Source organism: Musca autumnalis, unplaced genomic scaffold (assembly GCF_047663935.1).
Source record: "Musca autumnalis isolate F117 unplaced genomic scaffold, ASM4766393v1 scaffold_1, whole genome shotgun sequence".
NCBI lineage: Eukaryota > Metazoa > Arthropoda > Insecta > Diptera > Muscidae > Musca > Musca autumnalis.
This window is the reverse complement of record NW_027411644.1, coordinates 61,101,988-61,124,304: the sequence shown is the minus strand read 5'-3', so window position 1 is coordinate 61,124,304 and position 22,317 is coordinate 61,101,988. Positions and strand designations below refer to the sequence as shown.

The following is a 22,317-nucleotide window of genomic DNA, read 5'->3' as shown; positions in this document are numbered from 1 at the left end:
TTAACAAACCCACTGGGTTTTAAATGTCAATTCCATTACATATACGTCAAACAAATCCTCATGAAGAAGGTTAACCCTGCAAAAGGCTATAATATAAACATGGTTTAACATTGCTCAACATGGGATTGACATTTGCGACCCAGTGGGTTTATTAAATCCGGTTACATGTAAACATGTCAATTCCATTGAACATTTATGTCAAATAAAGACCATATATACTGGTTTTTGCTCTGTTCCAGAACCTGCAAGAAGCTACTATTTTTTACTACGATAACATTTTTTCCTTTATGTTATCGGAAAAAATAGTAAAAATTAGTAGATTCTTGCAGTTCTGGAACAGACCATTTATGTGCAAGTGTAAATTAAGTTTAAGAAGTTTCAACCGTCTAGCAATGAATTAAACTGACGATTGCTAATGTAAACGCAGCCTAATTTTAACCTTGCCAGAAAGAGATTTTATCATAAATCCACTGCCTCAGTTTTTAACGGCGCTATTCTATACGTGCAACTTTGGCTTTTCCCATAAGAAACGTTCAATCTAGTTAGCCCTTACATACAGAAAGAAGAAGCGGACCCATTAAACTACAAAAAATAGGCAAAAACAACGTGATATACGGTGAAAAAAATCATAAAAAATATATTGCGTAAAAAGTTTTTTAAAAAACTTAAAATGTATAATTTCAAATAAAACGAATAACGTGATAAGTGATGGAATAGCAAATAAAAGAAAGAATATGTGAAAATTGGTTTTTCTTTAGTTTGAAAGAAAGTTGGGCAGAGGCATTCAGTCAGTCACAAAGTCAAGCCCAAAAAATACGAAAAGAACAAACGAGACGGTTTTTTTTTATTGTTTTCCTAGTGAGTGTGGTGTGTATATATAAATAAAATGTTCTAATTCTATATTTCAAATAAATCTTCTTGCTTCTTGTGTTGTAGAAAAAAAGAATATGTTATAAATTAATGTTTTGATCTACTAATATTCTTGCTGCTTCCTCTTCTTCTGTGTGTGTCGACTCCTTGTCGTCTAAACGAGGCATTGGGAAATTTTATTTTCAAAGCAAAAGGAAAAAATGTGGAGTTCCCTGTAAAAAAAGTGCTACAAAAACAAAAAAGAATTATATTACATGGTTGATGACGGATAATGGTGTTGTTCTTGTTGCTGCTGTTGTTGTAGAGAAGGAATCAACAGTGAAAACAGTGTTGTTCTTGTGGATTTTTTATGGTTGTTTTTTTTTATAAGTGTACTTACAACAAAACGCGCAACAACAACTCCCAACACAAGACAACAGACAACGGTTCGTCTGTTCTGTCTATTATTCAATGTGTACATAGGAGTGAGAGAAAAGAAGAACTGCATGTCACTGGGCAAAGTGTTTAATATCCGTGTGTTGCATATGTCAAAAGAGAGCAACAAAGTGAGCCCCCTCCCCCTTACACACAAAGAAGGAAGAGAGAGCACGAATTCAAGTATTGTTTATGCAATTACAACTGCCTAGGTCACTAAAACGAAACGAAAAAAAACATAGCAGACAAACAGACGTTTTGTTTTAGTCAGTCTTTGTGATGAAGATGCAAAGAGATTTTAAAGAAAATAAATGAAAAAAAATCTAATTGTTAATTACAAATCAACAACAACAATAAGAATAAAGTACACAAAACAGAAAAAAAATAAATTCCTGGCAAAAATCGCATCTCTAAGGCAAAGTAATAACCGAGCATCAACAACAACAATTAGCATACATAAGTGAAAAAAAAAGAAAAAAGATAGTAAACAACACATCACTCATCATCAACTGCCATCGGCAGAAGCGCAGGCAAGTACAAGGTAATTTAAACTAATAAAAAAACTACAGAAAAATAAACAAAAAAAAAAAGAAAAAATACCTACTACGTAAAAAACATTCATTGGTGGCACACAAGAAAAACAACAACAGCCAGCAGCAAAAAATATGTATAAACAACAGCAGCAACGATTGCAAAGAAGAAATATTATTAAGCTTATTAATGTGGGGTTGTGGGGTTTTACGGCGCAATAACTGAAACAGCAACAACAACAACCCATAACAAAAACAACATCAACTACAAAGAAAAACAAATTAAAATGGCAACAACAACAACACAAACAGCGCCAGCAAAACACACTAAAATGCGTATATTAAAATAGAAAACAAAATAAAATAGCAACAACAACAAAAACAATAAGAATATTTGTATTGTATTGTGTATAAGGATCAGGTTGCAAACAAAATGGGCGATGTACAAATGTTAATGGAAATGGGCTTCCCCAAGGAGAGAGCAGAATATGCACTTAAGGTTACTAATAATAAAGGAGTTGAGCCGGCTATGGAATATTTTTGAAATTTTTATGAAATTTCATGAAATTTCACTTTAGAAATTCAAATCAAAATATACCGGATGGAATCTGCGCCTCATTCATCTTCATCTATCATTCATCAGGATTTTTGTTTTTGCGATCTTTTTCTTCTCTTGCCTTTTTCCAATTTCAACAGCTAAACACGAAAATGAAAACAAAACAAAAAATACAATTGAAATTGAAATTCTCAGTTAATTCTGTCAAAATAACCTCTCTTCTCTGATAATTCTGTCAAAACAATCTCTCTTCTCAGTTAATTCTGTCAAAACAATCTCTCTTCTCAGTTAATTCTGTCAAAATAATGGTGTTGTTTTTGTTTTCTATGCTGTTTGCCGTTTGTTTTTTCATATGTTTACTTTTTTATTATTGTTGTTATTTCTTTATTCTACTCCATATAATAATATTCGCACACAAAACGGCGAACACATACAATATTTTTTTTATTTTCTGTGAGGTCTTGTTTTTTTTCTAAATTTGCACCATGGCAGAACTACCAGGTAGTGGTATCACACCAGCTGATCGAATATGAAAAGTCAAATCCCTTTATAAAAAATGATTTTTGTTGTAATTTCCCCAACAACATAAAGAAAGTTTTGACATAACATATTCAAAATTTTACGATGCCACTACCTGGGTAATTGTGCCATGATTTGCACTTAGAAAATATATACTAAAGTATGTAAGTGAAATTTTGTTTTGTTTTTCATTATATCATTATTATAGTATGGCCACAAAGGAAAGGAACACGCAATTAGTTTTTGCAAAGAAATACTCTTTCCTATCACCCCTCTCCCCTTTTTATATGTTCTCTTCTTTTATTTAGCAACGGAAATGTCAAATTCCTTGAAATTAAAGGAGCTCTCAACAGAGTTGCCACATCAACAACATAACTGTGGTGTGTTTTGTGGGCAAACGGTTAATGTGATTTTTTTTTGTGGAAAAACTTTCAGTTGGGGGCAATGAGTCAAGCTCTAAAGCAGCGTCGCCCAAGAATTTCCATAAATGTTTTAGTATGTGTTTATGTATGGGTGAAGAAAACATTAACACATGGTGTTAATTGTTTGTTTTCTTTCATTTACACTATAACTGAGAGAGAAGAAAATATGTGTGTTCGTTTACTTACAATTTGTACAAATTGTTACTGGATGTTGTTCGTTTACTCTACAGCACCATGCAAAAGACATTAGTCGATTACAAGAAGTTACTGGACTTGTACAAATTTGTACAAATTTTGAGTAAACGAACAGACCTAATGCAAAAAACAACTCAGTGGGCGCCCTCACTATACTGCCTTTGCAAAGAAGCGTGTCCCTGCTTTAGAGAAGTGAAATTATTTTTCAACAGAGTTGCCACGTAATATCTTGTGGTTTTTCATGCCTATCAAAAATAATTTCGTTCCACTACTTTTTTAATGGTAAAACCCAGAAAGGGTCCATAGATGCAATGCAACCTTTCTTACCGAAAGGGACCATAGAAGCACTCTTTCTTTCAGAAACTGTCAATAGAATACAGAAACGGTCTATAGAAACAACCTTTCTTACAAAAAGGTTCATAAGAAGCACTCTTTTTTACGGAAAGGATCCAAAAAAGAACACTTTCTTACAGAAAGTATCAATAGAAGCACCCGGTCTAAATAGGCACACTTTCTTGAAGTCATTGTCTATAGAGATTCCTTTTCTTACAGTTAGGGTCTATGAAGGCACCATTTCTTGCAGTCAGGATCTATGGAGGCAACATTTTTTGCAGTTAGGGTCTATAGAAGCAATATTTCATACAGAAAGGTCACATTTTTCGCAGTCAGGTTCTATAGAAGCACCATATCTAACAGACAGTGTCTATAGAAGCTCGATTTCTTACAGTCAGAGTAGAGCTGGCAAAAAATCGATGGCACTATCGATAATATCGATTATTATTTAAAAATTCAATATCGATAGATATTTTTGCCTATCGATACTATCGGAATAAAAACCCCTAACCTGAAATCCATTGAAATAAATAGAAATTTCGCTGCTTTTCGGTTATTTGTGTGTAAGAAAGTAAGTCCGTAGTCACACGTACACATTTTCGGTAAAATATAATGTATTTTTTTTAATTTTTTATAAAATAAAAGCAGTTGGTTATTCTCCTTTACATTTCTGTGAACTACTTTTGCATAATTTCAAAAAATCATTGACATTTCCCCCATTTTCATATCCAAATTAATGGCGATGACAACTTAACGATAATATCGATAGCAATCGATATTTTAAAACATTATATCGAAAATATCTAATGTTGGGAATATCGATGGTTTTCCAGCTCTAAGTCAGAGGGTCTATAGAGGCACCATTCCTTGCAATCAGGGTCTATAGAGACACCCTATCTTACAGAAAGCGTCAATCGAGGCGCCTTTTCTTACAGAAAGGGTAAATGGAGCAACCCTTTCTTACAAAAACAATCTATAGAAGCACGAAAGTGTCTATAGAATCATCGAGAGAAGCACCCTTTCGGTAAGAAAGGGTGAATAGAAGCACCCTTACTGTAAGAAAGTGTGAATAGAAGCACCCTTTCGGTAAGAAAGGGTGAATAGAAGCACCCTTACTGTAAGAAAGTGTGAATAGAAGCACCCTTTCGGTAAGAAAGGGTGAATAGATGCACCCTTTCGGTAAAAAAGGGTATCTATTCACCCTTTTTCACGGTAAGAAAGGGTGAATAGATGCACCCTTTCGGTAAGAAAGGATGAATATATGCACCCTTTCGGTAAGAAAGGATGAATATATGCACCCTTTCGGTAAGAAAGGGTGAATAGAGGCACCCTTTCGGTAAGAAAGGGTGAATAGATGCACCCTTTTGGTAAGAAAGGGTGAATAGATGCACCATTTCGGTAAGAAAGGGTGAATAGAGGCACCCTTTCGGTAAGAAGGGGTGAATAGAAGCACCCTTTCGGTAAGAAAGGGTGAATAGAAGCACCCTTTCGGTAAGAAAGTGTGTATAGAGGCAACATTTCGGTAAGAAATGGGGAATAGAAGCACCCTTTGGGTAAAAAAGGGGGAATAGAAGCACCCTTTCGGTAAGAAAGGGTGAATAGATGCACCCTGTCGGTAAGAAAGGATGAATAGAAGCACCCTTTGGGTAAAAAAGGGGGAATAGAAGCACCCTTTCGGTAAGAAAGGGTGAATAGATGCACCCTGTCGGTAAGAAAGGGTGAATAGAAGCACCTTTTCGGTAAGAAAGGGTGAATGGAGGCACCCTTTCGGTAAGAAAGGGTGAATAGATGCACCCTTTCGGTAAGAATGGGTGAATAGATGCACCCTTTCGGTAAGAATGGGTGAATAGATGCACCCTTTCGGTAAGAAAGGGTGAATAGAAACAACTTTTCAGTAAGAAAGTGTGTATAGAAGCAACACTTCGTTAAGAAAGGGTGAATAGAAGCAGCCTTTCGGTAAGAAACGGTGAATAGAAGCACCCTTTCGGTAAGAAAGGGTGAATAGATGCAACCTTTCGGTAAGAAAGGGTGACTAGAAGCACCCTTTCGGTAAGAAAGGGTGAATAGAAGCAACCTTTCGGTAAGAAAGGGTGAATAGAAGCAACCTTTCGGTAAGAAAGGGTGAATAGAAGCACCCTTTCTGTAAGAAAGAGTGAAAAGAAGCACCCTTTCGGTTAGAAAGGGTGAATAGAAGCACCCTTTCGGTAAGAAAGGGTGAATAGAAGCACATTTTCGGCAAGAAAGGGAGAATTGAAGCACCTTTTCGATAAGAAAGGGTGAATAAAAACACCTTTTCTGTAAGAAAGGGTCAATAGAAGCACCTATTCGATAATAAAGGGTGAATAGAAGCACCCTGTCGGTAAGAAAGGGTGAATAGAAGCACCCTTTCGGTAAGAAAGGGTGAATAGATGCACCCTGTCGGTAAGAAAGGATGAATAGAAGCACCTTTTCGGTAAGAAAGGGTGAATAGAGGCACCCTTTCGGTAAGAAAGGGTGAATAGAAACAACTTTTCGGTAAGAAAGGCTGAATAGAAGCACCTTTTCGGTAAGAAAGTCTGAATAGAAGCAACTTTTCGGTAAGAAAGGGTGACTAGAAGCACCCTTTCGGTAAGAAAAGGTGAATAGTAGCACCCTTCCTGTAAGAAAGGGCGAATAAAAGCACCCTTTCGGTAAAAAAGGGTGAATAGAAGCACTCTTTCGGTAAATAATGGTGAACAGAAGCACCCTTTCGGTAAGAAAAGGTGACTAGAAGCACCCTTTCGGTAAGAAATAGAAGCACCCTCTCAGTAAGAAATGGTCAATAGAAGTACGCTTTCTGTAAGTAAGGGTCAGCACCGTTTCTTACAGTCAAGGTCTATGGAAGCAAGACTTTCCAATTTATTTTTATACCCTCAGCATTTATGCTACGGGCAAAATGTGCCTCATCGAAATAATGGTTTTAGACCCCAAGTATGTTTGGACGAAATGTGTTTCAGACAATTTGGAGTCGATTGAGCAATGTCCGTCCGTCTGTCTGGCTGGCTGGAGCGCACGATAACTCTCGAACGGATAAACCGATTCGGTTCAAATGTTGGCTTTCGCAATATTTTGCCCAAACTTAGTTTAAGTTCGAAGATGGGCTATATCGGTCCACTCCTTCCGGTACCTCCCACACAAAAGTTCGAAAATGTTCGGAAAATTTGTGCGCACGATAACTCTTGAACGGAGTTACCGATTTGGTCCATACTTTGCATATCCTGAAATGTCTACCAGACTTAGATAAGGTTTCAATATGGACTCAATCGGTCCACTCCTTCGGGTACCTCCCACACAAAATTTCGGAAAAGTTCAGTTTAGGGCCATCTCTCGAATCGCTTTGATTTTTGTTTTAGCAACTTATATTCACTGCCCCCAATACGACGGTACAAGTTTCATTAGGGGCAAGTCCATACTTCCTGAGAAAATAGCATGAAAGTTGCAAAAAAACCCTATGACACCGTGTGAGGTAGTTGGAGCGCAAGATAACTCTAGAACGGATCTGCCGATTCGGTCCAACATTTAGCCTTAGTAATATTTTGTCCAAACATAGTTTAAGTTCGAAGATAAGCCATATCGGTCCACTCCTTCAAGTACCTCCCCCACAAAAGTTCAAAAATGTTCGGAAAAATTGTTCGTACGATAACTCTTGAAGGGAGTGGCCGAATTGGTCCATACTTTACACATCCTAATATATCTTCCTGATATTGATCAGGTTCAAATATGGACTATATTTGTCTACTCCATTCGGTACCTCCTACACAAAATTTCGGATAAGTTCACTTTAAGACCTGATTTCGAATCACTTTTATTTTTGTTGAAGCAACTTGCGCATTCGGTGCCTCAATTACGATGGTAAAAGTTTTTTTCAGGGGCAAGTCCAAACTTCTTGAGAAAACAGCCCGAAGGGTGTAAAAACCCCATATGTAGTGGCTGGAGATCCACTTCCATAATGGTCAATGTCGATCCATTCCTTTTAGTATATCCTCCGTAAAACTTTTGATCTTTAATCCTAATCAAAATTTTTGTCGATTCAAACGCCAAAATTTTTAAAACCCCCTAAATATATACATTTTTTTGGGAAAACATTATTTCAATATACACAGACTGAGGGTATATCTCTGTCGGCAAAGCCGACTGATACTTTTTACTTGTTATTTAACCCTTTTTATTCTTTCTAAAGGGAATTAATTATATACAATCACGGCAATCCAAACAATCTGGCAACACCGCTGTCAGGAATAACGACTTTTTTGACAGTGAAAACAGTGAAAAAGAAACTGTCGTTGTTATTATTTTCCCAGTGGGAAATTAGAACGTATTACATTTGTAATCGAAAAAGGAATGTACAATGACCAAAAATTTGCACATTGATTACCCACTATATTCCCAATTCCAAAGGTAATGGAATCAATATACAGACAATTCGTAGATTACATATTCATCTATTCTGGACACAATAAAAGAATGTATTATTTTCCTAGGACATGCTCCGTGTTAACAATAATGTATTCATAATAATGTTGGCTGTGGCTGTTGTAAGTTACAATTTCTGACTAGGTACTTCCTTTTTTGTTACATACTTCATCGTCGTCTTCTTCTTTTTCTTCTGACATTACTGTTTTTGTCATATTCTCAAGGCTGTTGGTGAGTGCTTTTATTTCTGCCCTAAATAATGTGAACAACGACAACACACAACTACATGATAAAGGACGGGCTGAAAGGCTGGTTTTGTTGTAAGAAAAAAAACCCGTACAAGGACATTAAATGGGCTTGATACTTGTACAAAAAGTGACATTACAAGGATATTTTTCCACAGAGAAGGAAGAAGTAGCTACAACACCAAACATGTGTGCTTAATTGTAGGAAAAGAATGAAGGAAAAAAAATGCAAAAAGTGAAAAATATCACGCAATTTTCCAAAAATCTCACGAAATAAATATTACACCACAAACCTAATTAAATAAAAAAAAACGTAAACAAAACAATTCAATTGATATTTTGCTTCTTTTTTTATCAAACAACAACAATAATAATAACAACAAAACATACATGCGCCGCCACTACTGCCGCCTCCCAAACAAATAAAACACACTCACCCCCGAAAAGGGGGGAGGGGGGCCACCGTTCACTCACAATAATAAACACCACCAACTATCAATAAACCACAACAATAATAACAGCAAAAAAAAAAAACAAAAAGTAGCAGAACTTTCAGTGGTGACTATCTAAACAACCATCGAATAGAAACAAAATGTACAGATGTTGTGTTTTGTTGTTGTTAGTGGGAGGAGAGGGAAGGCAAGACAACCCACAAACCAACCAACATATGTAGTACTTTGACGGCAGGGATGCCAACTGTTCCGAGTTAAAAATTGCTACAAACAAGTTGTGTTAAAAACCACCACAAATCTCTACTGATAAAGACCAAAAACACTAGGAAAATGTTAAAAACGTCAGAAATTATCAATTGTTACACAGAAAGAGAGAAATTTAAAAAAATGCACATATGTACCAGGGATGGAAAATTCAGTACAATAGTACTTTTTTCAGTACCATTTCACCATAAAAAGTACCGAAGTACCCCCGCGGCCAATTCAGTACTATTTCACATACTCTAGTCCTACAGGTTGAACAATTTTATGTGAAACTAAAAATGCAACATTCACACTTTACTTCCAAGATAAAAATTGTTATATATATATTATATTTTCTTCGTAGAGCTCTTCCACCCATTGACAAACCGAAATACCAAGTTACAGTCACTAAAGTAGACTAGTCATTTAAAGTAGTTCATATCGATAGGTATCGTAGTACATTCCAATCTGAGAAGTTGCAATACCTTTTCTATGGGCTACTATCGCTAATTTGATTAGAGTTCATATAATCGATTTACGACAGCGATCAATACGAAAGTCGGACTATTGATAGTTTGCCAACACTAGGCTATATTAAAACCACAATTGTCTATAGGAATGTTTTATATCCATATCGAATACAAAATACCTAATTTCAGTTACTTCGATGGGATAATGAGCCTATAACTTTAAAGGCCTAAAATAGGATAGTACCGTTTTGTGGGGGCTATATCTGAACGTGAACCTGCACTGTCAAATTTCTGGGAGTGAGTTTTGTAACCCCAACGAAGACTAAATACCAAATTTCAACAATGTTGGTATGATAATATTTGTTAAACGTTCAAAATATCGAAAACTGTCATGAACCGGTAGAGTCTCCGACGAATATTTTGATGTGTTACAAACGAAGTTAATTATACCCTATAGGAAGGTATGAAAATATATACGATTTTGCAAAATTCTTCAGATTTCATCATATAAGCCATTGTTGTTGTTTTTTTTACTGAGTAAAAATTTTTAATTTATAAAAGTACCTTTTCCTTGAAAAAAGTACCATTTTATTACTTTTTGGAATTTTTAATTTTCCATCCCTGATATGTACATGTTTTTATCCATTTCTTCAATAAAATATCCGATTCCCCTGATTTTTGCTTCACAATATCCTCTTTTTCGTTTTCTTTAAAAGTGATGATTATAAACAATGTTGTGTGAAAATCGCTACAACCGCTACCACGAACAGCCAAAATCGCTACTGTAGCGATTTAAAATAAAAAAAAAAACGCTACAACTCTTAAACAGCGGTTTTTGTACGTCAAAAAATTACCAAAAGTAGCGGAAAAAACACCAACTTGGCATCCCTGAATGACGACAACGACGTACGACAATGATAATGACGGTGACTACCTACGTCTCAAACACTATCGGCTAATAAATAAACAAATTAAAACATAAATAATGAAAAGGCAAAGTACAAATTAACAAGTGTCATCTTCCCTTGTGACTTGAATCACAAATTCACTATAAATTGTATTGTGGTGTGATGGTCAGATATTTTGTTTGCCATTTGACAGCAGGTAATACCCAGAGGAAAGTAGTGGGGAGTGGTGGGTGTAATAGTTGGAGTGATAGTCAATGTTTAATGTTTGTTTATTATGTAGGCAGAGTTAGTTCTAATAAGAATGATGCATATTTGGATGCTCTCTCTGTCCCTCTCTTTTATTTTTGCGTCTGTAATGTTGAAAACTAATTTCATCAGATTTTTTAATAAAGCAATGCAATTTACTTTTGTTAACTAAAAGTAAACAGACAAGTTGTAATTACATTTTATTTTAGCACCAAGTTATATTTACCGCAAAATGGTATTTAAATTTAATTTTTCTTCAAATATTAGGTTTGTAACAATTTGGAAGAGTCGTCTGCTAACACAAAAGTCCAGCAAAAGAGAGCGATTCGAGAGAAACATTTTGACAATTCTTTTACTGAGAGTTTGCAAATTCTTGCTAGACAAATTTCTTATAGCAAGCACATTCAACTCTTAAAATGTAAAAATGTAAACTCCAAGAAACAGCTGTTTTCTCAATAGATGAATTGAAGGGGGCTGTCAACAGCAAGAATTCGTCACGTGTGGCAACACTTTAAGGGCGTGATTACACCTATATTAATGTATGCTTTATCGTATACTATTTTGTTGTGTTATATGTGTGCAGTAAACGAACATGGAGTTAGTTTTTGATGGGAACTATATTCTCAGATAAAAATATCCAAGAAAATATTGTCATTTTCCCCAAAAATAGTCTTCGAACTTTTTTGAGTTTTCGGGTTTGAGTTACTTGATCGCGGAAAAACTGAGTAATTCGTCGTCTATAAATTAATTAGTCTATGACATTATAAATGATCTGTCTATTCATTCATTAGTCTATGTTTGTATCAATTGTTGCTGGAAGTCGTCTGTTAACACAAAAGTCCAGCAAAAGAGAGCGCTTCGAGAGAGACATTTTGGCAGTTCTTTTACTTAGAGTTTGCAAATTCTTGCTGGACAAATTTCTTCTAGCAAGCACTTGCTACTCTTCTTCTTCCCGCAAACAATAAATCAGCTGTTTTTAATTATTCGTTTGTGCTGGGTCCCGGGGCATTGCGACATCGAGGGAAATGAAAAGGCGGATGAACTGGCACGTCGCGGATCTGAGTCAAACGACATTGAAATCGATAACTCAATCAGGCCACCCCTGTGTCACTTCATGCGGCTCCTAGAACAAACATACAGGGAGAAGGCTGGTCAGATTTGGAATAACGAACCTGGCTGCAAGGTATCAAAGGCAATCTGGCCCAACCTCTCCAAACGGAAGACCACTTCCCTACTCTCTATGAGAAAACCCGACCTAAAACTAATGATTGGAGTTATCACGGGACACTGCAGGATAAGATCAATGACCTGCAAATGGGATAGAGATGACCCCACGGACTACTGCAGATTATGCGAAGACGAAGAAGAAACAGAGACGATTGAGCACTTATTATGCCGTTGTCCAATGCTCAGGACCAGGATAATTCAAACAATGGGTGAACATACGTTATCATCTCTGACAACATTCTGCCAAGCTGAGCCGACAACACTGCTTCTTCTCGCCAAGGGTCTGAAGTGGCTTCAACACGAACAAACTACAGCATCTTAATACGGCAAACCTCCTTACTCGCTCTCTCTCTCTTTACAAATAATCTCTCAATCCGTAGCACTCACTTAATCATTCTCAACTATCTTCTAACTTACTTAATTATTCCTTTTTCTTACTTCAAAACTCGATATGCTATTATTTCGTTTCTTTTCTCCTACCCTTACTATAGGATGAACACAATGGACCATAAGGTCTCCAAGTGGAGTGGCTGTCCAACACGACAGCTGCGCGTCCTTTAACCTAACCTAACCTAATTATTCGGTGTTTGTGCAAATTGACAAAAAAATTTTGTTGTGGAAATATGGAAGTCAATAGTTTTTTTTTTTTTTTTTTTTTGGAGAACCAAGTTGCAAAATGGAAAAAATTCCTTTTTTGTGTAAATTTCTATTTTATTTTTAATAGAATACAAAATTTTTGCCTGCTTTGCTTGTTTAAGGGTCGCCAAATTGCTGTGTTTTGGGAAATCAGCTGATTGCTTGCAAGTTTTTGCAGGGAAGTTGTCGGTTTACTTTTTGCATTTTATTTGCAAAAGAAATAAAAACTCCTTACTCTCCGAGAAAGTTCTTGCTGGGAAAGTAACCAGACAGACCTATTATTTTTTTTAAAATGTGAACAAAGACATAGAAGAAAGAAATAAGTTTAGACAAAATGCATGCAACAAAAAAATGTTTATGAAACAATGTATAGAAACATTACCCTTAACAGAAACAATGCAGGTTGTAGATAACACTGTGCAACATTTTTAAGATGGCCTTGTGCAAACAATTCGAACTGAAGATTTTTTGAAAGTACAGACCCAAACGACAAGAAATCCTAGTTGTGTTTTGTTGTGTCAGATCCAGCTCGGATTTTATGGCCCCATCTAAACATGGTTAAATATTGTTAAATATTGCTATATCTCTGAAACCAATGCGAATCTTCTTCTGACCTCTGAAGCAAATTTGTAGATAAGGACAACAATAATATATTTGGAGAAATAATGAACTCGAAAAACTACATTGAGTAATTCGACGTCTATAAATTCATTAGTCTATGACATTACAAATTATCTGTCTATTCATTCATTAGTCTATGTTTGTATCAATTGTTGCTGGAAGTCGTCTGTTAACACAAAAGTCCAGCAAAAGAGAGCGTTTCGAGAGAGACATTTTGGCAGTTCTTTTACTTAGAGTTTGCAAATTCTTGCAGGTTGTAGATAACACTGTGCAACATTTTTAAGATGGCCTTGTGCAAACAATTCGAACTGAAGATTTTTTGAAAGTACAGACCCAAACGACAAGAAACCCTAGTTGGGTTTTGTTGTGTCAGATCCAGCTCGGATTTTATGGCCCCATCTAAACATGGTTAAATATTGTTAAATATTGCTATATCTCTGAAACCAATGCGAATCTTCATCTGACCTCTGAAGCAAATTTGTAGATAAGGACAACAATAATATATTTGGAGAAATAATGAACTCGAAAAACTACATTTATTGCCTCAAAATTCAAAATATATGCAAAACTTCCACAATTTTTAAACATTTCGCACCGTATCTCCAAAACTGTTAATTTTTCTGAATATTTTCTTTTGGAAAAATATTCCCTGGAATGTAATACACAACTCTTCAGAACATATTATTGTTGTAGAATGCCTCTATGCCGTTGTTTTCAGTACATTTTTCAACGACGATTTAATAAAAATGTCAATAATGTAGTGAAATCCGAAATGCGAGAATAAACTGTTGGTGTGAACTGTGTTTGAAATACATGTTGTAAATGATATGATGCAAAATACCGCCGAAACAACATGAAGCAAGCATTTTAGAGTTTCAGAATGTTCTAAAGAATTGTTGAGAACTTTATTTGCAAGATTTTTGCAAAAGGTTACTTGGTTCAACTCCCAATAGTTTAGCCGATACTGACCAGAATTTCAGCAATTATGTAAAATTTTCTATATTTTATAGATTTTGATGCCCTAGATGGAGATTTTCTTATATGGTTTTCTTCAAAAGATAACTTCTACTAATTTAGGGCTACAATATTGCTAAAGACAGCAAGGCCAAATTCCTATTCGTTTCTGAGATAAAGGCCTGATAAATGCAAAAAAGTGTAGATTTAGCCCGGTTTAGATGAGACCATAAAATTCGAACTGGATCTGACAGGACAAAACCCTACTAGGGTTTTTATAGTCTAAATATGTACTTTCAAAAAATGCATACTAGAAGTTGTTTGCATTTTCAGTGTTGCATAGTGTAATAGTATCAGAAACGAAATTTATGAATTCAAGGATTCAAGGATCTATACCAGAAGAATTCCATGTCAATTGGATCGTTAAATTTGGTTTAATAGGTACAAAATGTATAAAAGAAGAAAATGTTATTTTAACATATCGTAAAATTACATTATGTTAAATTCAAAAGCCATTCACTGAAGAATGATAGCAAAAAATGTCTTATCTTGTTGTATTGGTGTCTTTTTATTAACTAAATGTTGCTGAAACATTTTTTTCAGCAACTTTTCCCTTATACAACTGTCAAAATCTGCAACATTAGTAATAATTATTACAAATTATCACGTAAAAAGACACACCTTTTGTCTTTGATGTAAACTCCAAGAAACAGCTGTTTTCTCAATAGTTGAATTGAAGGGGGCTGTCAACAGCAAGAATTCGTCACTTGTGGCAACACTTTAAGGGCGTGTTTACACCTATATTAATGTATGCTTTATCGTCTACTATCTTGTTGTGTTATACGTGTGCAGTAAACGAACCCACATGGGGAAAAATGTAATAAACAATTTAAGAATTTAATTAAAAGAATGATAAAAGTTGTTTAAATGATTATTATGATGATAAATGTTTTTGGTGTTGCAACATTTCTCTCTCGTTGGGCATACTAAAGGGAGAGTTATAATAATAGGGATGTCTTTTTACTTACTAAATGTTGCTGACACATTTTTTTCAGCAACTTTTCCTTTATACAACTGTCAAAATCTGCAACATTAGTAATAATTATCTGCAACATTAATAATAATTATCACGTAAAAAGACACAGCTAATATTTGTCAATCACAGCCATTAGTGGTATTTTAGGGCTTATTTACATGCATTTGCATTTAAAGGCAGTGAAATTTCATCGTCAAAGCTATAATGCTTGTCTTACAGAAAGGGTCAATAGAAGCACCTTTCTTACAGAAAGGGTCAATAAAACCAACCATTCCCTTCTTACCGAAAGGGTCAATAGAAGCATCACTTCTTACCGAAAGGATCAATAGAAGTACCCATTCTTACTGAAAGGGTCAATAGAAACACCCTTTCTTCAAGAAGCACTCTTTCTTAGCAAAATGGTCAATAGATGCACTCTTTCTTCAATAAAAGTAACCTTTCTTACAAAAAGGGCCCGTAGATGCACACTTTCTTATGGAAAGCGTACGTAGAAGCAGCCTTTCTTACGGCAAGAGTCTGTAGAAGCACACTTTCTTCAATAGAAGTAACCTTTCTTATACAAAGGGTCCATAGAAGAGTCTATAGAAGCGGATTTTCTGATCGAAGGGGTCTATAGAAGCACCCTTTCTTACAGAAAGTGTCTAAAGATGCACCGTTTCTTACAGAAATGATCAATAGAATCACCCTTTCTTACGGAAAGAGTCTATAGAAGCGCGAATTCTTATAGAAAGGGTCTGTAGAAGCTCCTTTTCTTACAGAAAGGGTCTATGGAAGCACCCTTTCTTACAAAAAGGGTCTATAGAAACTCCATTTATTACAGAAAGGGTCTATAGATGCACCGTTTCTTACAGAAATGGTCACTAGAAGCACCCTTTCTTACGGAAAGAGTCTGTAGAAATACACTTTCTTACCGAAAGATTCTGTTGGCGCATCGGAAAGAGTCTATAGAAGCTCCTATTTTTATTGAAAGGCTCTATAGAGGCTCCTTTTCTTACAGAAAGGGTCTATAGAAGCACCCTTTCTTATCGCAAGGGTTCTTTCGTACCGATTTTTATCACGCTCATTTCGCCTCTACAGTAAAAGTTGGTCCGATTTCGGTCATTCGACCAGCAGGTACGCAGCAATAGCGACTGATATACCGAAGAATTTTCGAAGCTATACGAGGATCTGAGAGGAAATTGCAGTTCTCCGAATTGGTAAATTTCATGAACTCTTGTCAATCAGCTTGTCCATGGTTCAAAAAAGTACGTCGATCAGCGGTTATTAATTCGGGTGGTCTGTCTCCGTAGACTACATATGTATAATCGAAAGATAAAAAAGTTTATCAGTCATAAATTTTCATGTAGAAAAATGCATCAGTCATTAATTTTCTAGTAGAAAAGTTCATCAGTCAGAACTTCTCGTGTAGAAAAATCATCAGTCATGAATTTTCTTGTAGACAAGTTCATCAGTCATGACTTTTCTTGTAGAAAAATTCGTCAGTCAACAACTTTATAAAAAAGTGCATCAGTCATTAATTCCCTTATAGAAATGTTAATTAGTGATGATTTTTCTTACAGATTTCAAGTTTATCGGTTTTGATTACAGAAATTTTTATCTTTTTTTAGTAAAAAAAACTTCATCAGTGACAACTTTCCTTATAGAAAAATGTGATGACTTTTCTTCTTGTAGATATGTCTAAAGGGCGTAATTACATTTACATACACAACGTGTGTTGGGCATAATTAAAAAAATGATGCCGCTAATAGGTCTGTCTGGTTACTTTCCCAGCAAGAACTATCCAGCAAAAATTTTCTCGGAGAGTAAAAAGCAAAAGGTTGTATTTTAATAAAAACTGAAATGAAAATGGCCCAATAAAATAAATTTTCTATTTTGCATCTTGGTTCTCCAATTTGCACAAACATAAATAACCGAATAATTAAAAAACAGCTGATTTATTGTTTGCACGAAGAAGAAGAGTTGCAAGTTCTTGCCGGAAGCATGGTACAATTATTTAGGTAGATTCATCAGCGAATTGCTACAACAAAGCAACTTTTTTTGTAATGTGAAATGTCAAAAATTTCGCCAAATGGTCTCTTCTTGTCTCTTTTTATCGCATGTGTTTGTCTATAAAGCGAACACATTCTATCACTTACTTACCAAATCATATGGTTTTTTGTTTTGATTTTTCATGGCGAATTCCTAGTTTTTGACGTTTTAGATTCGATCAGCTGGACTGAGGCATCTACCTAAGTAATTGTACCATGGCCAGAAGGAATTTGTCCAGCAAGAATTTACAATTTCTCAGTAAAAAAACTGTAAAAAAATCTCGCTCTCTTTTGCTGGACTTTTGTGTTAACAGACGACTTCCAGCAACAATTGGTACAAATTGTTACGAATTTTAGGGTAACTACATCTGGGAAATCATGAATATCAATTACCTGCCGAATTTATTTCCTTTCCCAAAATTGTTATTTCCATATTTATGCTCAAAAAGGGAATATTTTTGTCGATTGGGCGAGAATATTCCATAATTAAGTGATTCTAGTAGTTTTCAATGTTTTAAAACATTTGATTTTAAAAGAATTGAACTTTTTATACTTATTTTCTGTGCGGAAAATTCCGAGGGAAATATTCATCATTGCCCTGAAAATGTTAAGCTGAATACACAACGTTTGGGTAAAGTTTTGTGTGGTTTTGGCCGTTTTTACACTGATCGGCATGATGCCGAAAAATTCAAATTCATTTGAAATATATGCCGGCAAAAGCTGAAAACACATCCAACGTTTGATTAAAGTTTTGTGTTGGGCGTTGAGAAAAAAACAACAACAGGGTGAAGCCGAAACCAAAGTCCAGCGTTGATATGTTTACCGGCATATATTTCAAATGAATTTGAATTTTTCGGCATCATCCCGAACAGTGTAAAAACGACCAAAACGACACAAAACTTTACCCAAACGTTGGATGTGTTTTCAGCTAAACATATCAACGCTGGACTTTGGTGTCGGCGTCGCCCTGTTGTTGTTTTTTTCTCAATGCTCAACACAAAACATCACCCAAACGTTAGATGTGTTTTCAGCTTTAATATTTCTTAAGGGCGTAATTACACCCAAAAATTTTAATACATATGTTTGAGTCACAATTGAATCGTTTGGCGTTCAGCGGCTGATTGTGTGTAAAAATGATACCCAAATGATAATTTCATAATAGAAGTTTTGGGCTGAACATTTTAGGACTTAAAAAGACGCACAGCTTGCGTACCTATTTAAGTAAATTGAACATTTATTTAGAAAATCTAAATAAATATGTATGTCCCAATTTACATTAGGCGAGTCTACTTGCGGCAATTGTCAGTTTGATGGAGAGAGAGGTGAGGCATATGGTAACCCTTTGCCTCTCAGCCCCCTCTCTCACCTAAAAATTGACAATTGCCGCAAGTAAACTCGCCTAGTGTAAATTGGGACTAAGTTATATGTAGTACAAAAGCTATTTTTTTTTTGGTCGTATTTACATCTACATTATGGTAAGCTCGGGCCCATGGCACAATTACCAAGGTAGCATGGCACAATTACTCAGGTAGTGGCATCGTAAAATTTTGAATATGTTAGGTTAAAACTTTCTTTATGTTGTTGGGGAAATTACAACAAAAGTATTTTTTTTATAAAGCGATTTGACTTTTCATATTTGATCAGATGGTGTGATACCACTACCTGGTAGTTCTGCCATGCAAGGTAGTGATGTCACACCAGCTGTTCAAGTATGAAGTGTCAAATACCTTTGTAAAAAATATTTTTGTTGTAATTTCCCCAACAACATAAAGAAAGTTTGTCGATATCACTACCTATTCAATTCGCCTTGGCTCGGCCCATATTAAATGATGGTGCCACGCTGATGAAATAATAATGGCAATTTGTGAATTTTATTATATGAATAACTCTGTTCCTTTACGTTCCAAAGTCTTTTAGCAGATTACCATTTTTTACCCGAAAAGTGTTCCCTTATTTCAAAGAGAGCAGTTCACCCACCACTTTACCATTTTTAAAAGTAAAGGAACTGATCATATTTATAGACCCTAGGTCATTAGGCAATTTCTCTTGCGGCATTTGTCATTTTATTGGATAGAAAGGTGAGGCATATGACAACTCTACCGCTCACCACCCTATTTCATTCACAATTGCCGCAAAGAAAATTGCCTAATCCAAATATGAACTTTTATTTAAAAACATGGAAATTCCTATCAAAAAATACATTTCTTCAGGTATTTCCATTAAACCATAAATTACTTAAAATATACATTCCACCACTTGGTGGCAAAATACCCAGACAGTTTTGATATGAATGTTGAATTATAAATAATAAACAAAAAACACGAATGGAAGTAATGATCCGTTCGTCCGTCCGCCGGCTCGCCAGCCGTTATACCTCCCCACAAAATAAGCGCGACTAAATAAAACAAACAACAATTTGTTTGTTGTTTTTGACCAAATCAAGTAGTGATTGAATGAATCATCTGCAAAAAATTCATTGTAGTCGTCATTCTCATCATGAGTACATACTTGTGCCGGTATTGATTTGTGGTCTTCGTCGTCGTCCACCATATGTGCCCGCCCGACAAACAACAGACAAATCAAAATCAATAATGCATTGCATTGCGCCGCACACTGAAAAATACCAAGAAATTTCGACAAAAATAACAACCACGACCAAAAAACAAAAGCGTAGCCAGCGCTAGCTGGTCACACATGCTAATTTTGTTAAAAATAACCATTGTTGTCGCATTGTTATTTCACTGAACATCAGCAACAACAACAACGAATATAAAATAATACACAAATCTATTAAATATAAATAAAAATACAATGCATTTATAAATAAATCTAATGGCGGGGACACAGTGATGATAATGTCTGCTGTGCTGGCGCAACTAACGCTGCAGATGCTGATGTGTGTGATAGATATGCATATGGAATGGTTGGTTGAACGGCAAACAATTGATCAACTGCTAGCTTTGCCTGATCTTCTGTCGTCGTTTGCATCACTGTTCAAATAGAATTTAGGTACTAAAATGTTGTGAAATTTAATTTTGGGACGGGGCCTTCGAAAGGGCCTTTGAGAGGAAATTGGTTTTTTGTTGTCATCTACACAAATCACCCACCACAAAGTTCATACGACTTTGATAATGTTAAATGATACACGATTCACGGATAAATTCCTTTAAAATACCTATCCGAACAATTCCTTACAATAAGGCCATGTTTATTGCTTTGTTCCAGAACCTGCAAGAAGCTACTATTTTTTACTACGATAACATTTTTTCCTTTATGTTATCGAAAAAAATAGTAAAAATTAGTAGATTCTTGCATTACTGGAACTGACCATATATTATAGCCTTTTGCAGGGTTAACCTTCTTAATGAGGATTTATTTGACGTATACGCAAAGGAAGTGACTTTTGAAACCCGTTGGGTTTGTTAAATCTGGTTATATATAAACGTACTCTAATAGTGCGTCTGCATATAACCGGATTTAATAAACCCTCTGGGTTTCATACGTCAATCCCATTGCTTATATATCAAAATAAATCCTTATAAAGAAGGTTAAGTCGGCAAAAGGCTCTAATGTCAACTACGTTTAAAAGAAGATCAGCAGCTACGGTCTAGAGTCTTACAGCGCATTTACACGTTGCAAGTTTTATACAAATTCTTTATTTAACTTGTCAATTTCATTGGAATATTCTTCAAATAAAATGTCTAATTTCCTAAAATGGATATTTTAGGCTCCAGTGTAAATGTAGCCTTAAGCCCAGCCCGTAATAGAAGAATAAACGTTTGTGTATCATTTTTAAACACAATCAACCGCCAAACGCCTAACGATACCACCACATTAGAAGTGTTGGAAAGGAATATTAAATACTCTCTCTCTCTCTCTTTTAAGCTGGAAACAAATCCAACGTTTGAGTAAAGTTTTGTGTTGGGCGTTGAGAAAAACAACAACAACAGGGCGACGCCGACACCAAAGTCAAGCGTTAATCTATTTGCCGGCATATATTTCAAATGAATTTGAATTTTTCGGCATCATGCCGTACAGTGTAAAAACGGCCAAAACGACACAAAACTTTACCCAAACGTTGGATGTGTTTTCAGCTTAAGTGTGTTTTTATTTTAATGCATTGAGCTGAAAACACATACAACGTTTGAGTAAAGTTTTGCGTTGGGCGTTGACAAAAAACAACAACAACAGGGAGACGACGACACCAAAGTCCGGCGTTGATGTGTTTGCCGGCATATATTTCAAATGAATTTGAATTTTTCGGCATCATGCCGTACAGTGTAAAAACGGCCAAAACGACACAAAACTTTACCCAAACTTTGTATGTGTTTTCAGCTTAAGTGTGTTTTTAATTTGAATGCATTAATTTTCTGCATTAATTTGGTTCCAGTTCCACCTACTCCATAACATATCGCACCTGTTGAACAAAAGGGTAGTAACTCAAAATTTTGAAATGTCCACTAAAAATCTCCCATTGTTTTGTCTACTCTTTCGTCAAAAAATACCGTTATTCCTCTCTTCCTGTCCTCAGAGTTACTATAGTAACTATAACTATAGTTAAGTATGAACAGGTTTTTGTCTCTACTGAAAAGTAAGAAATTTTGAGTTGCTTCACTTTTGTTGATCAGGTGCGATATATTAAATATTTTTTTTAATTGTATTACACACATCAACCGTTGAGTGTCAAGCGATTTAATTGTGTCAAACATTTGTAAAGTATGTGGGTGTAATTACGGCCTTTCTACGGTAATAACTGTACGCAATTTGCTATAAAAAGTGTTATTTCTACAAGAAAAGTCATGACTGATGAAAATTTTTTACAGGGGAAGTCGCAACTACAGGAAAAGTCATGACTGATAAACTTCTCTACAAGAAACTGATTGACTGATGGATCTTTCTAACTGATGAACTTTTCTACTGTTCTACCTGAAAAGTCATGACTGATTAACATTTCTACAGGAAAAGTCACGACTGATGAAGTT

General features: G+C 35.4%; 1 protein-coding gene and 1 long non-coding RNA gene across 8 annotated transcripts in view; one reads left to right on the top strand and one right to left on the bottom strand.

Moving 5' to 3' along the window:
• Positions 1-531: 531 nt before the first annotated feature.
• The window catches only part of Lnk (SH2B adapter-like protein Lnk), a 42,656-nt gene continuing 20,870 nt past the window's right edge, over positions 532-22,317 (top strand). For 2 of the 6 annotated variants that reach the window (XM_073976734.1, XM_073976683.1), the window contains exon 1: positions 1,494-1,825. The gene's annotated coding sequence lies outside the window, so the exon portion shown is untranslated. Of the gene's footprint in view, positions 868-1,493; positions 1,826-22,317 lie in introns of those variants that run through there. The other 4 variants (XM_073976701.1, XM_073976692.1, XM_073976715.1 and 1 more) reach the window with 4 other exon arrangements.
• On the bottom strand, positions 937-10,712 carry LOC141398929 (uncharacterized). Of its 2 annotated transcripts, none has more exons than XR_012411732.1 (2): positions 10,313-10,712; positions 937-1,500 (listed from the first exon to the last, which is right to left on the bottom strand). It is a non-coding gene; the product is annotated as an uncharacterized lncRNA (long non-coding RNA). The 2 variants fall into 2 exon arrangements; XR_012411730.1 differs by lacking the exon at positions 10,313-10,712 and adding an exon at positions 1,889-9,349.